The 12,551-nt window shown below is 50.6% G+C and overlaps 5 non-coding genes across 5 annotated transcripts; all 5 read right to left on the bottom strand.

Moving 5' to 3' along the window:
• Nucleotides 1–726: 726 nt before the first annotated feature.
• On the bottom strand, nucleotides 727–867 carry LOC141168283 (U4 spliceosomal RNA). Its single transcript, XR_012252025.1, has one exon. It is a non-coding gene; the product is annotated as a U4 spliceosomal RNA (small nuclear RNA).
• A 280-nt stretch (nucleotides 868–1,147) lies between these two features.
• LOC141167787 (U4 spliceosomal RNA) lies at nucleotides 1,148–1,288 on the bottom strand. Its single transcript, XR_012251576.1, has one exon. It is a non-coding gene; the product is annotated as a U4 spliceosomal RNA (small nuclear RNA).
• A 280-nt stretch (nucleotides 1,289–1,568) lies between these two features.
• LOC141168121 (U4 spliceosomal RNA) lies at nucleotides 1,569–1,709 on the bottom strand. The gene has a single exon (XR_012251872.1). It is a non-coding gene; the product is annotated as a U4 spliceosomal RNA (small nuclear RNA).
• Nucleotides 1,710–1,990: 281 nt separating this feature from the next.
• Nucleotides 1,991–2,131, bottom strand: LOC141167661 (U4 spliceosomal RNA). Its single transcript, XR_012251454.1, has one exon. It is a non-coding gene; the product is annotated as a U4 spliceosomal RNA (small nuclear RNA).
• A 281-nt stretch (nucleotides 2,132–2,412) lies between these two features.
• Nucleotides 2,413–2,553, bottom strand: LOC141168476 (U4 spliceosomal RNA). The gene has a single exon (XR_012252213.1). It is a non-coding gene; the product is annotated as a U4 spliceosomal RNA (small nuclear RNA).
• Nucleotides 2,554–12,551: the final 9,998 nt, after the last annotated feature.

Here is a 12,551-nt window from a genome sequence, read left to right as displayed (position 1 = left end):
AGAGAGGAGCAGACGTGCTACCTGCGTCCTGACAAACCCCGCGTGACAGGCCAAATCCAGAGGCCTGAGAGGTGCTCCAGCCGGGCACCGGTAAAAGAGCTCCGGATCCCTCACAGTTGTGACTCGAGTGCTGTGCCTGCTGAGGATACTAGGAACCTGATCGCTGTGCTGAGTGAGTTCGCGGAACCCGACGTCGGCCGCCGACAGACGAGTCCTGGACCCCCCTATCCAAGGCTCGAGAGACTGCCCCCAACAGCCAAGAAGAGAGGAGCTGTATACGTGAGCAGGGCCGTCACTTCCACTACTCACCCACGGTACTGGGGACAATTGGGTTTAAGTACTCAGGTTGGGAGGGGGACGGTTGGGGCTAAAGTAGCACAACGTGATTTAATTGAATTCATCCGGAAAGAGACTCACGGCCTAGCGGGAATAACCGGTGACCCCCGCTAGGGCCAAATTCATGGTTAATGAACTTGTGTGGTGCTTCTCATGCTTGAGGGCATCACCTTACTTTAAGAGACTGCGCCTTACTTTGAGAAATTTCGTATTTTTCTGATATTTCAAACCATTGTTCATTACCCTTGTTGCTTATCGCTTGTTTCAGTAAACCTGCTGTATAAAACTGTTTACAAACATCTCTGACTGTTCTCGCCTTGTGTCTCTGTGCGTTGCATTCCGTCACCTGCATTACACTAACACTCTGTCATTTGCATACCATGGATTAAGTCTCCTGAGAGACCATCAAAAATTGCCGATGCTGACTGTATTTCAAGTCATCATGGCGGGATATTGCGAAAAGTTTTCAATTAGCAATAATCACGCCTCGGTTAAACCTCATGGGCTACAATACTGCCACTGTGCAAAGTTAAAGTAACTCAGGTGACCAAGAAATCTCCACTTCCAGGAAGAGCTAGTTTAAGCCATGGTGAGTTCCAAATGACCACTGCCCTTCCCCAGCTACCGCAAGGCATCCTGGCAGTTGCAATCTGAGGGCTCAGGGAAGAGGTCATTTTTGGCCATTGCCGGCAGATCAGCTCGCTCTCTCCTGCTCCAAGCGAAAACCATCAATACGATGCAGTCCGGAACAACATTTCCTTTCCCCACTGGGAGTAGCTAACACTCTGTCATTTGCATACCATGGATTAAGACTCCTGAGTGACCAACAAAAATTTCCGATGCTGACTGTATTTCAAGTCATCATGTCGGGCTATTGGGAAAAGTTTTCAATCAGCAATAATCACGCCTCGGTTAAACCTCATGGGCTACGATACTGCCACTGCGCAAAGTTAAAGTAACTCAGGCGACCAAGAAATCCCAGCTTCCAGGAAGAGTTTGTTTAAGCCTTGGTGAGTTCCAAATGACCACTGCCCTTCCCCCGCTACCGCAAGGCATCCTGGCAGTTGCAGTCTGAGTGCTCAGAGAAGAGGTAATTTTTGGCCATTGCAGGCAGATCAGCTCGATCTCTCCTGATCCAAGCGAAAATCATCAATACGATGCTGTGGGGCGCAAGACTTCCTTTCCCCACTGGGAGGAGCTAACACTCTGTCATTTGCAGACCATGGATTAAGTCTCCTGAGAGACCAACAAAAATTGCCGATGCTGACTGTATTTCAAATCATCATGGCGGGATATTGGGAAAAGTTTTCAATTAGCAATAATCACGCCTCGGTTAAACCTCATAGGCTACGATGCTGCCACTGCGCAAAGTTAAAGTAACTCTGGTGGCCAAGAAATCCCTACTTCCAGGAAGAGCTCGTTTAAGCCATGGTGACTTCGAAATGACCACTTCCCTTCCCCCCGCTACCGCAAGGCATCATGGCAGTTACAGTCTGAGGGCTCAAGGAAGAGGTAATTTTTGGCCATTGCGGGAAGATCAGCTCGCTCTCTCCTGCTCCAAGCGAAAACCATCAATACGATGCAGTGTGGAACAACATTTCCTTTTCCCACTGGGAGGAGCTAACACTCTGTCATTTGCATACCATGGATTAAGTCTCCTGAGAGACCAACAAAAATTGCCGATGGTGACTGTATTTCAAGTCATCATGGCGGGATATTGGGAAAAATTTTCAATTAACAATAATCACGCCTCGGTTAAATCTCATGGGCTACGATACTGCCATTGCGCAAAGTTAAAGTTACTCAGGTGACCAAGAAATCCCCACTTCCAGGAAGAGCTCGTTTAAGCCATGGTGAGTTCCAAATGACCACTGCCCTACCTCCGCTGCCGCAAAGCATCCTGGGAGTTGCAGTCTGAGGGCTCAGGGATGGTGTCATTTTTGGACATTGCAGGCAGATCATCTGGCTCTCTCCTGTTCCAAGCAAAAATCATCAATACGAGGCTGTGTGACGCAAGATTTCCTTTCCCCAATTGGGAGGAGCTAACACTCTGTCATTTGCATACCATGGATTAAGTCTCCTGAGAGACCAACAAAAATTGCCTATACTGACTGTATTTCAAGTCATCATGGCAGGATATTGGGAAAAGTTTTCAATTAGCAATAATCACACCTCGGTTAAACCTCATGGGCTACGATACTGCCACTGGGCAAAGTTAAAGTAACTCAGGAGACCAAGAAATCCCAGCTTCCAGGAAGAACTTGTTTAAGCCATGGTTAGTTCCAAATGACCACTGCCCTTCCTCCGCTGCCGCAATGCATCCTGGGAGTTGCAGTCTGAGGGCTCAGTGAAGAGGTCATTTTTGGACATTGCAGGCAGATCATCTAGCTCTCTCCTGCTCCAAGCGAAAACCATCATTACGATGCAGTGCGGAACTACATTTCCTTTCACCACTGGAAGGAGCTAACACTCAGTCATTTGCATATTATGGATTAAGTCTAGTGTTGAACCACCCCCGTAGTGTTCGAGTTCGGTTCGGTTCGTCGAACACCCGTGTGTTCGTCGAACTGTTCGTCGAACACCTTCGAACACCGTTAAAACCAATGGCAGGCAAACAAAAACACATAGAAACACATAGAAAACACCTTCAAAGGTGTCCAAAAGCTGACAAACTGCTCAGAAGACACAACTAACACATGGAAAAGTGACAAGTACATATAGTCATGCGAAAAGAAAAGAGGTGGAGGAGTAAAAGGAGGGGGAGACACAAATATAGGCATGTCATGCCCTTCTAAAATCCAAAAAGTGAGAAGCCAACACGTTCAGTCTGCTCCTGCCCGTGCCACCTCCGAGTCGCCGGGTTTGTGCCAGAGCCGCGGTGAACCCTGACGGCCAGCCCCCCTCTCCCAATACTGGTGCCTGTCCGCTGGTGGGTCGAGCGAGCCCCCCTGTGGTGGAGGCAGCTCTAAGCTTTTTAATTTAAATTGTCTCTCTAATTTGAATGAATACACTTTAAATCCATTTACAAGGATCTATTGGAGGGCAAGTCTCATGCCAGCAGCCGCGTAATTCCAGCTCCAGTAGCGTCCACTAAAGCTTTTGCAGTTAAAAAGCTTTTATAAGGATCGAGCTCGGCTGTCCACCGGAAGGCATCCTACTGCCAGTCCCAGCCCCTATGCCTTGGGGTGCCTCCTGATGCTCTTCACTGAGTATCCCGTGGTCCCGAAGCATTTCCTTTGAAAAAATTAAGTGTCCAAACTACAGGTGGTGTAGCTTGCTTAACAGCCGGGATAATCCGCTGACTAGCAGACACTGCTACTAGGCACAAAGTATTTCCTGGGCTAGATGCAGTTAAAAATTTGTAATTAGATACTCTCGTTGGATGCTGAGAAAGCATTCCATAGAGTCTCCTGGCACGCCATATATGATTCTCTTAAAAAGCTTGGGGTAGGGGTCTAGGGGACCCTTTTATAGCCAAAATCACGGCCCTGTATCACAATACGTCACCTAGGCTGAAGATAAATGGAACTGTAGCACCCTGAGGGCTCGGTTGCTACAGAGGTATTGCACCTCACCCAGAGGTGTGATATCTCACTCTCAGGTAAGGATGGAGTGTGGATCAGGACCCGACACCTGCATGCATTACACCACATTGCCGTGGGGCAGGGCGACCAATATGCCTCTGAGATGGGCACGACAGTCCCTGTCCCTGGCTGGAGTGGGGGGAGGGAACACTGAGGAAGAGGAACCCTGTAGTGCAGGAGCAGGGAGGAAGCAGTTCCTGGGTGCATTGAGAAGGGAGTATAAAAGGTGGGCACCATCTTAGTTCAGTGCAGAGAAGTCTGAGCAGAAGTGGCAGGGAGCAGGGGCTCTGCATGAGCTCTGCTCCGGAGGCGGGCCTAGTAACAGAGGCCCAGGCCTGGAAGAGGGAGAAGGAAGGAAGAGGAGCGTAGAAGGCTCCAGGAACGAGGAATGAAGGGATCCCAGGGGTGCGGACGGGCGAGTCGCCACCGCACGCCCGAATCCACCTGCGTGGAGGGGTCAGGCCAAAGGGGGATACCGGTCCCCGAAACTAGTGGAGGCAGGAAACGACCCTCAGCTAGAAACCGGAGGCTCTGACATTTTATGTGGCGCAGCCCCTCGCTACACCCGCTAGGAAGGCACCACATAGGGTCAGGGAAACTGGCGCCAAGTTTACCAAGAGGAGGCCCGAGGCAGCCGGACAGAAGGGTTGGTAAGAAAGGCCAGACAAAGGACACACAAAGGGGGTCCTGTGAAGCGCTCCAAAGTTATCTGGGAGTTGTCTGAGCCCCTCACCTGGTGAGCACAGTACGACGTGGGCAGCCGTTACCTGCAGACGTGGTCTGGATAATAAGAACTGTGAGTAAAGGCCCTGGACTGCATCACTGACTCCGTGTCGTTACTGCTGGTGCCCTGCACCATCACCCCCATCCTCCGCATACACTGCCCTGAGGCTATACTCCTCCCGTGGGGAGATATGCTACGCTCTGCTGCACCCACAACACCAGCCTCAGCGGTCTGCCCTGCAGCGGCGGTTCACTCTGACCGCAATCCACGGGTGGCGTAGTCGGACATTTAAACATCAAAACCACATAAATAGTTCCGCCACTGCTTTGACCACCCTGAGCCACGGAACCGGGTCGCCGCCACGAAGACTACAACAACCAGCATCCACCAAAAAGGGTCCGGCTCCGGGTGTCCCAAGGCCCAGGGGGTGCATCAGAACATTTTCATCACCTTTCACAATCACCAATGGGACAAGGCAGGGATGTCCTCTGTCCCCTCTCTTATACATCCTAGTGACGGAGCACCTGCTCTCATCAATTCGCCATAACCCCAATATTAGGTGGATTGAGGTGGGAGGCACCGAGTACAAGTGCTCTCTATTTGCTGATGATGTCCTAGTATATATCACTCAATCACATATATCCATCCATGTTGTTATGGCTGAAATAGATCACTTTGTTACATGGTCAAATTTTAAAATCAATGCAGCGAAGTCTGAGGCCCTTGATGTCTCCCTCCCGAAATCCATATAGGATTCCATCCAGTCCAACTTTCCCTTTGCCTGGCCCTCACAGGGTATCAAATACTTAGGAATTCCTATTCATAGAGACCTCTCCCATCTATGTTATCTTAATTTTGGGCCCTTTATTGAACAACTCCATACAGACCACGGTTGGCAAGTTAGAACTGTAAGATTCACTACGTGAACCACTGGTGTTTTGTGGAAAAGCACATGTACACTGTGTTCCAAATTATTATGCAAAAAGTGTTTAGGAGTGATAAGGGAAGAATTTGTTTGTTTGTCAGTTAAACTCATTGATGGTGATGTGTGTCAGGGCTCTTTATATCACTGTAAGCAATTGCAGACACCTGTGCTAATTAGTTTGGCAGGTGTGTCCAATGAAAGGCAAGACTACTTAAGAAGGCTGTCTCACATTATTAAGCAGCCTACATTTTCTGCCAAAATGGGAAAGAAAAAGGATGTGTCGGCTGCTGAGAAGCAACAAATTGTGGAGTGTTTAGGTCAAGGCATGGCTACAATCAACATTGTGCGATGATCAGGATGAAGTGTCTTGGCAATCAAGAAGTATGTAGCTGATTCACAGTACACACGTGTGCGTGCTGATAAGGGCAAATTGAGGACTCTTTCCTACAGGCAATTACGTTAGGTTAAAAGAGCAGCGGCAAAAAAGCCTTGTCATAGCAGCAGAAAAGTTTTTGAAGCTGCTGGTGCCTCCAACGTCCCCCGAACAACAAGATGCAGGGTCCTTCAGAGGTTTGCAGCTGTGCATACGCCATCCTGTCGACCTCCTCTATCCAATTCACACAAGCAGAAACGGCTCCAGTGGGCTAAACATTACATGAAGACTGATTTCAAAACTGTTTTGTTCACGGATGAGTGCCGTGCAGCGCTCGATGGTCCAGATGGATGGAGTGGAGGATGGCTGGTTGATGGACACCCCACGCAAACACGGCTACAGCGCCAACAAGGAGGAGGTGGAGTAATGTTTTGGGCTGGAATCATGGGGAGAGAGATTGTCGGCCCCTTTAGGATCCCTGAAGGCGCTAAAGATGAACTCCATAATGTATGTGGATTTTCTCAAACAGCACTTCCTGCCATGGTTCAAGAAGAAGAACCATGTATTTCACAGCAAGATCATTTTTTTGCATGATAATGCACCATCTCATGCTGCACATAAAACATCTGCATCTCTGGCTGATATGGGCATAAAAGGGGACAAACTTATGGTGTGACCCCCATGCTCCCCTGACCTCTACCCCATTCAGAACCTCTGGAGCATCATCAAAAGGAGTGTCTATGATGGCGGGAGGCAGTTCACATCTAAGCAACACCTCTAGGAGGGTATTCTGTCCTCATGCAAAACAATTGAAGCAGAAACCATCCAAAACCTGACAAATTCAATGGACGAGAGAGTTCAGAAGCTCCTTTCGAACAAGGGGTCCTATGTGAAAATGTAACATCACCTAGAATAAAGTTTTGAGTTGAAAACTGTTTGATTTCAGTTTCTAATAACCTGCTAATGCTTATAATTTCAAAAATGACCATTTTTTTGGTCTTTATTAAAATGAAAAGGTTGATCGAAAAGTTTGGGGGATCTAAGAGTGTGGCAACCCAGTAGTCATGATTACTTTGAATTCTGACAATATGAGGGTCATGTTGCAGGTAGTGCAGCAAGAAGGCACTTATGTGTCTTGCGCATCTCGGAGCCCCAAAATTATTTTCCGGGCTAGATGCAGCTAAAAATTATTATTAATTTTAAATCTGGTGGAGCTTAGTATAGATGGGCTAATAGGATCAGTGCTGCACACTGCTACAAAGCCCAAATTATTTTCCAGTCAAGATACAGATAAACATGATTAGTAATTTTAAATCTGGTGGAGCTTATTACAGATGGCCTAATAGAATCAGTGCTGCACACTGCTACAAAGCCCAAATTATTTTCCAGCCAAGATACAGATAAACATGATTAGTAATTTGAAAGCTTAAAACGGTTGGTAGGGTGATTTTAACCAATCATCAAGCTTTTACTCTCCCCAGGATGACACAGGGGTACAAAAGTCGTTTCGGATCCATGATTTGTTCATCTTTATGAACGTGAGTCTGTCTACATTATCAGTGGAGAGCCGCGTGCGCTTATCTGTCAGCACACCACCAGCAGCGCTGAACACACGTTCAGACAGAACGCTGGCTGCGGGGCATGACAAGATCTCCAAGGCGTAAGTGGCTAGCTCCGGCCATTTATCCAGATTGGAAGCCCAAAAAGAGCAAGGGTCCAGTGACACAGTCATGGCTTCAATGTTTACTTGGAGATACTCCTGTACCATCGTCTCTAGGCGTTGACTATGTGTCAGACTTCTTGTCTCCTGTGACCTTGCAAAGGATGGGCTAAAAAAGTGGTGAAATGATTCCGCAAAATTGATGTTACCAGCAGATACTGTGGTTCTGTTACGGTTTGAGTGCTGAACACTTGACGGTCCCACGGTTGGCAAGTTGGAACTGTGAGATTCACTACGTGCACCACTGGTGTTTTGTGGAAAAGCACATGTAAGATTCTGCAACAGTCTCTGCTGATACTCCTGCATGCGTGCATCCCTTTCTATGGCAGGAATAATTTCGGCAAATTTACTTTTGTACGGGGATCTAACAGTGTGGCAACCCAGTAGTCAGGATTATTTCTAATTCTCACAATTCGAGGGTCATGTTGCAGGTAGTGCAGCAAAAAGGCACTCATGTGTGTTGCGCATCCAGGAGCACCAAGTCCCTGTTGTGTTGGTGGCGAGGTAACAATCATGCTTCCTTCCTCTGTCCTCTCCCCCCAACCTCGCACAACAGAAATGTGATCAAGGTCTCCCTCATCTGATGAGTCTTCCATCAGTTCGTCCTCCACTTCTTCCTGGGCTCCTGCACCTTCCTCACTAGTTTGGCTGCTACCATGCGCCCTGGTAAAACCATCTCCCCCACCCTCACATGCCTGCCGCCTTGGTGCTGCCGACCGTCTGGACCTTGCAGATGTTAGCCCTTCCGCATACAACTCCTCCTCCTCTACTTCCTCCACCTCCTCTTGTGCCACCACCTGACTCCGAATTCTGTTTAACATGTGCTCCAGCATGTAAATCACCGGAATAGTCATGCTGATAATGGCATCGTCAGCACTAAACATCTTCGTCGCCATTTCAAAACTGTGCAGAAGGGTGCATATGTGACACCCCAGGGGTCTGGTTGCCACAGTAACGTAATGTTATGTCTGAGAGCAGGTGGGAGGTCCTTTAGTCAGGGATCCTGTGCATGCCACACCTCCTGCCCAGTCTTGGGAGGGGAAGAACTTCCCCTATATAAACCTGGGGCTGAGGCAGGGTGAGTGAGTAGAAGAAGAGAAGAAGTAGAGACAGCATAGGAAGAAACAGCAGTTACAAGGAGTCAGGGGCTGGCAGCTGCAGAGTTCGCCCTGACTAAGAAGACTTTTTACCGGACCCGGAGTCCGAGGCTGTGGGGACTAATTCCTGCCCAGCAGCAGAATCCGTCAGGCAGGGGATTTTAGGTCCTCTGGCCCAGAAGCCCGAAGGCACGGTCACACGCGTGGGACCAGCACCGCCATCGTGGAGCGGAAGCCATTAGAAGGCCCCGAGTCACCGGCCATACGGGTGAGCACCACACGGTACACTCAGGGACGTGGGCTACTTACATCAGCTCCTAGCAAGGTAGCCAGAAGAGTACAGTCAGTTTGGGAGGCCTACAACTACGCCTGGCCAGGGGAGATCCCATCTGCTCAAGGACTGACCAGGCCCCATCCGCTAGCAAGTACTCCGGGAGGGTCTTTTGTTGTTACCAGTAAAGACCCTGAACTACACCGTACCGTCTCTGAGTGGTTCCTGCTACTCCCATCATCCACGTCGGCTGCCCTGAGGCCATACCCCTCCCGTTGGGGGTTATACTATCACGCTGCACAATCCCACCATCGGCCTCAGCGGTCTGCCCTGCAGCAGCAGCCCCCTGGCTGCACTCAACGGGTGGCGTAGTCATCAACCATTTACTACTAATGGACTGCCGTCTAGTTTGACTCCCTGGGAACGGACCGGGTCACCGCCACGAGACTACAACCCTCCACAGATCCGGCTCCGGGTAAGCTCCCGCATGCGCAGCGCAGCGCGACACAGGCCCAGGGGCGCGTCAACTTTGGCGTAGTCGGCAGGATTTCGTGCCCGCAACCACCGGTACTGCGTGCCTGAAAAGCAAAGACTGTTCAAACTTACCAGTGGTGAAGATTCCCGCTATCCGTGGAGGTTTCCCGCCATCCGGCGCCATCTTCTACCTTCTTCCCGCCATCCGCGAAGTTTTCCCGCCATCCGGCGCCATCTTCGACCTTCTTCCCGCCATCCGTGGAGTTTTCCCGCCATTGGACGCCATCTGAGGACGCCGCGCGGGAAGAAGAGGGGCGTGGACTCCGAAAGCGCGCGAGAACTGAAGCCCCGCCTCACGTCCGGACGTTGCGTAAGGTCCTGGAAGGAGCCCAGCAGACGCCGACGTCACAGGAGCGCGACGGAAGGTCCTCAACCCTGACGATCCACTGCGGAGCCGCGGCCTACGGAAGAGGATCATCGCAAGGTAGGCCACGGTCCACTAGGGGGGAGGAAGATGTCAGATACGGAGGAGAGCTTCACTGCCTCAACCCCCGCCAGCGCTACCGCTGCTGCAGTTATGCCCTTCACCATGCCCTATATCCCGGGAGCAGCTTGGCTACCCCAGTACTCAGGGGAGTCACATACCCTGCATGACTTTAGAGAAAAGCTGGATAGCCTCTTCCAGGTGTACCCCCTCACAGAAGAGCAAAAAGTGAGCATCCTGGTGGCCCAACTAACCGGGGCAGCCAAAAGAGAAGTAAAATCTTGGCCACCTGGGAGGAGGACTGTCGCAGAGATACTAACCCGGCTGAGGGACACCTTCGATACCCGCACCTCAGCCGAGATCAAGCTTAGATTCTACGGGTGCAAGCAGCGAGCGCATGAGAGTATAAGGGACTATGCACTAAACCTACAAGAGGCCCTGAGGGCCATAAAGCAGACCGACCCTGATGGGGTGGGAAACGAGGACAGGCTGTTGACTGAACAATTTATAGAGGGTTTATATTGCAATGCCCACCGAACCCAGTTGCGGGCAATGGCCTTACAGGATCCCCATCTGGACTTTGCACAGTTCAAGGATAGAGCTATCCGGGTGCTCCGAGAACCAGCACCGGGTGGCGTTGTGACCCACAGGCGCCCAGCTATCACTTACCACCAGGAGGCGGCGCCCTTGTCGACAGGGCCTGTGGGAGCTCATGCGCAGGCTTTGGACAATGACCCGGCTCCAGACCTACACCATCAGGTCCAAGAGCTAGTTAAGAGCGTTGCTGCGCTAACCCGAACTGTGCAGTCTTTACAGGTTTCCACCCCAGGGAAGATCCAGCTGGCATCCGGACCGGAGGACATCCCGTGGCGTCGACCAAGGAGGACCCCACCGGCCAGAGGAAGACCCAGTGACCGATACAGCGAGGACGGACGACCCATCTGCCGCCGCTGCAATCAACCCGGACATATGGAAAGGTACTGTTCTTTAAACGGGCACAACCTGGGGTAGAGGGCCAACCCCCAGGAAAAAGATCACCAGGCCCATCGAACTGGCGCGACAGATATGTGGGAGGACGTCCAGTCTTGCCTGTGGTACTGGATGGCATTCCCATGAGTGCCCTACTGGATACCGGGTCACAGGTCACCACCATCCCGTACGTGCTCTTCAAGCAGTACTGGAATGACTCGGATATTACCCGCTACCCTGACGACGACTTGAGTATCATCGCCAGCAATGGCCAGCCCGTGCCACAGATCGGATTTAAAGAGGTGACCCTCAAAATCGGTAGAGTCGAACTGGCCGCACAGGGACTGATCATTGTAGATATTGATAAACATGAGAGTCACCCAAAAATGACTCTGGGAACTAACGTAATTGAAAATTGTCTTGCAGAGGTGATTTTCCTTTTACAGCAGGTTGCCAAGAACGCCAGCTCCGGCGAGCAGCGGGTGCTCCAGAAAGAGATCCGGGCACTGATGCAACGGCAACAAGTGGAACTCTCCGGCGGTGAGATTGGTAGCGTAAGAATGTGTGACCCTTTTCCTATTGCCATGCCCCCAAAAAGTGAAATGATGATTTGGTGCCGGGCAGCTATTGGTCTGAGAGGTAGAGATTACCAGGCAATGGTAGAACCAGTTTACTCAGACAGTAGGCCCACCATTTTGACAGCACGGGGGGTGGTCAATGTACGCCATGGGAGGGTGCCCGTTCGCATAATAAATATCGGGGAGAGGGAAGTGTACCTGCCCCGGTATGCCACGCTAGCCAAATTATATACCACTAATCAAAATTCTATACAATCTGTGGAACCCTTGCCTCCATCTCACCCGGAGGAAGGTAACGGCTCTAAGAAAGACATGGAGGACTGGTGTCAGCAACTACATCTGGGTACTGACTCCACTCCCTCACATCAGAAACAAGGAGTCTATCGGGTGGTTCAAGAGTATGAGAGAGTGTTTAGTAAACACCCGTTAGACTTCGGGCGAGTCAAGGGGGTAGAACACCGCATCCCCACGGGAGATCATCCTCCCATAAAAGAGAGGTATCGACCCGTACCCCCTGCACATTACCAACACGCCAAGGGGATGCTTAGAGACATGAAGGAGGCTGGGGTAATCCGGGATAGCTGTAGCCCCTGGGCAGCCCCACTAGTTTTAGTCAAAAAGAAAGACAACACCATGAGGATGTGTGTAGATTACCGGAAAATCAACCGTATCACACACAAGGATGCGTACCCCTTACCAAGGATAGAGGAGTCATTGGCTGCTTTAAGATCTGCTAACTTCTTTTCTACCTTGGATCTCACTAGCGGGTACTGGCAGGTTCCTGTAGCAGAGGCGGACCGGGAGAAGACCGCATTCACCACCCCGATGGGACTTAGCGAGTTCACCTGCATGCCGTTCGGACTCTGCAACGCCCCAGGAACCTTCCAACGATTAATGGAGTGCTGTCTGGGCCACAGAAACTTCGAGACGGTCCTGTTGTACCTGGACGATGTCATCGTATACTCCAAAACTTATGAGGACCACCTGAAACACCTGGCGGAGGTGTTCGAAGCTCT

This window comes from Phyllobates terribilis, unplaced genomic scaffold, assembly GCF_046119375.1.
Source record: "Phyllobates terribilis strain yellow unplaced genomic scaffold, ASM4611937v1 Scaffold_11__3_contigs__length_659146591, whole genome shotgun sequence".
Classification (NCBI taxonomy): domain Eukaryota; kingdom Metazoa; phylum Chordata; class Amphibia; order Anura; family Dendrobatidae; genus Phyllobates; species Phyllobates terribilis.
The sequence above is the reverse complement of the archived record's forward strand: the minus strand, read 5'-3'. Positions and strand labels throughout refer to the sequence as shown.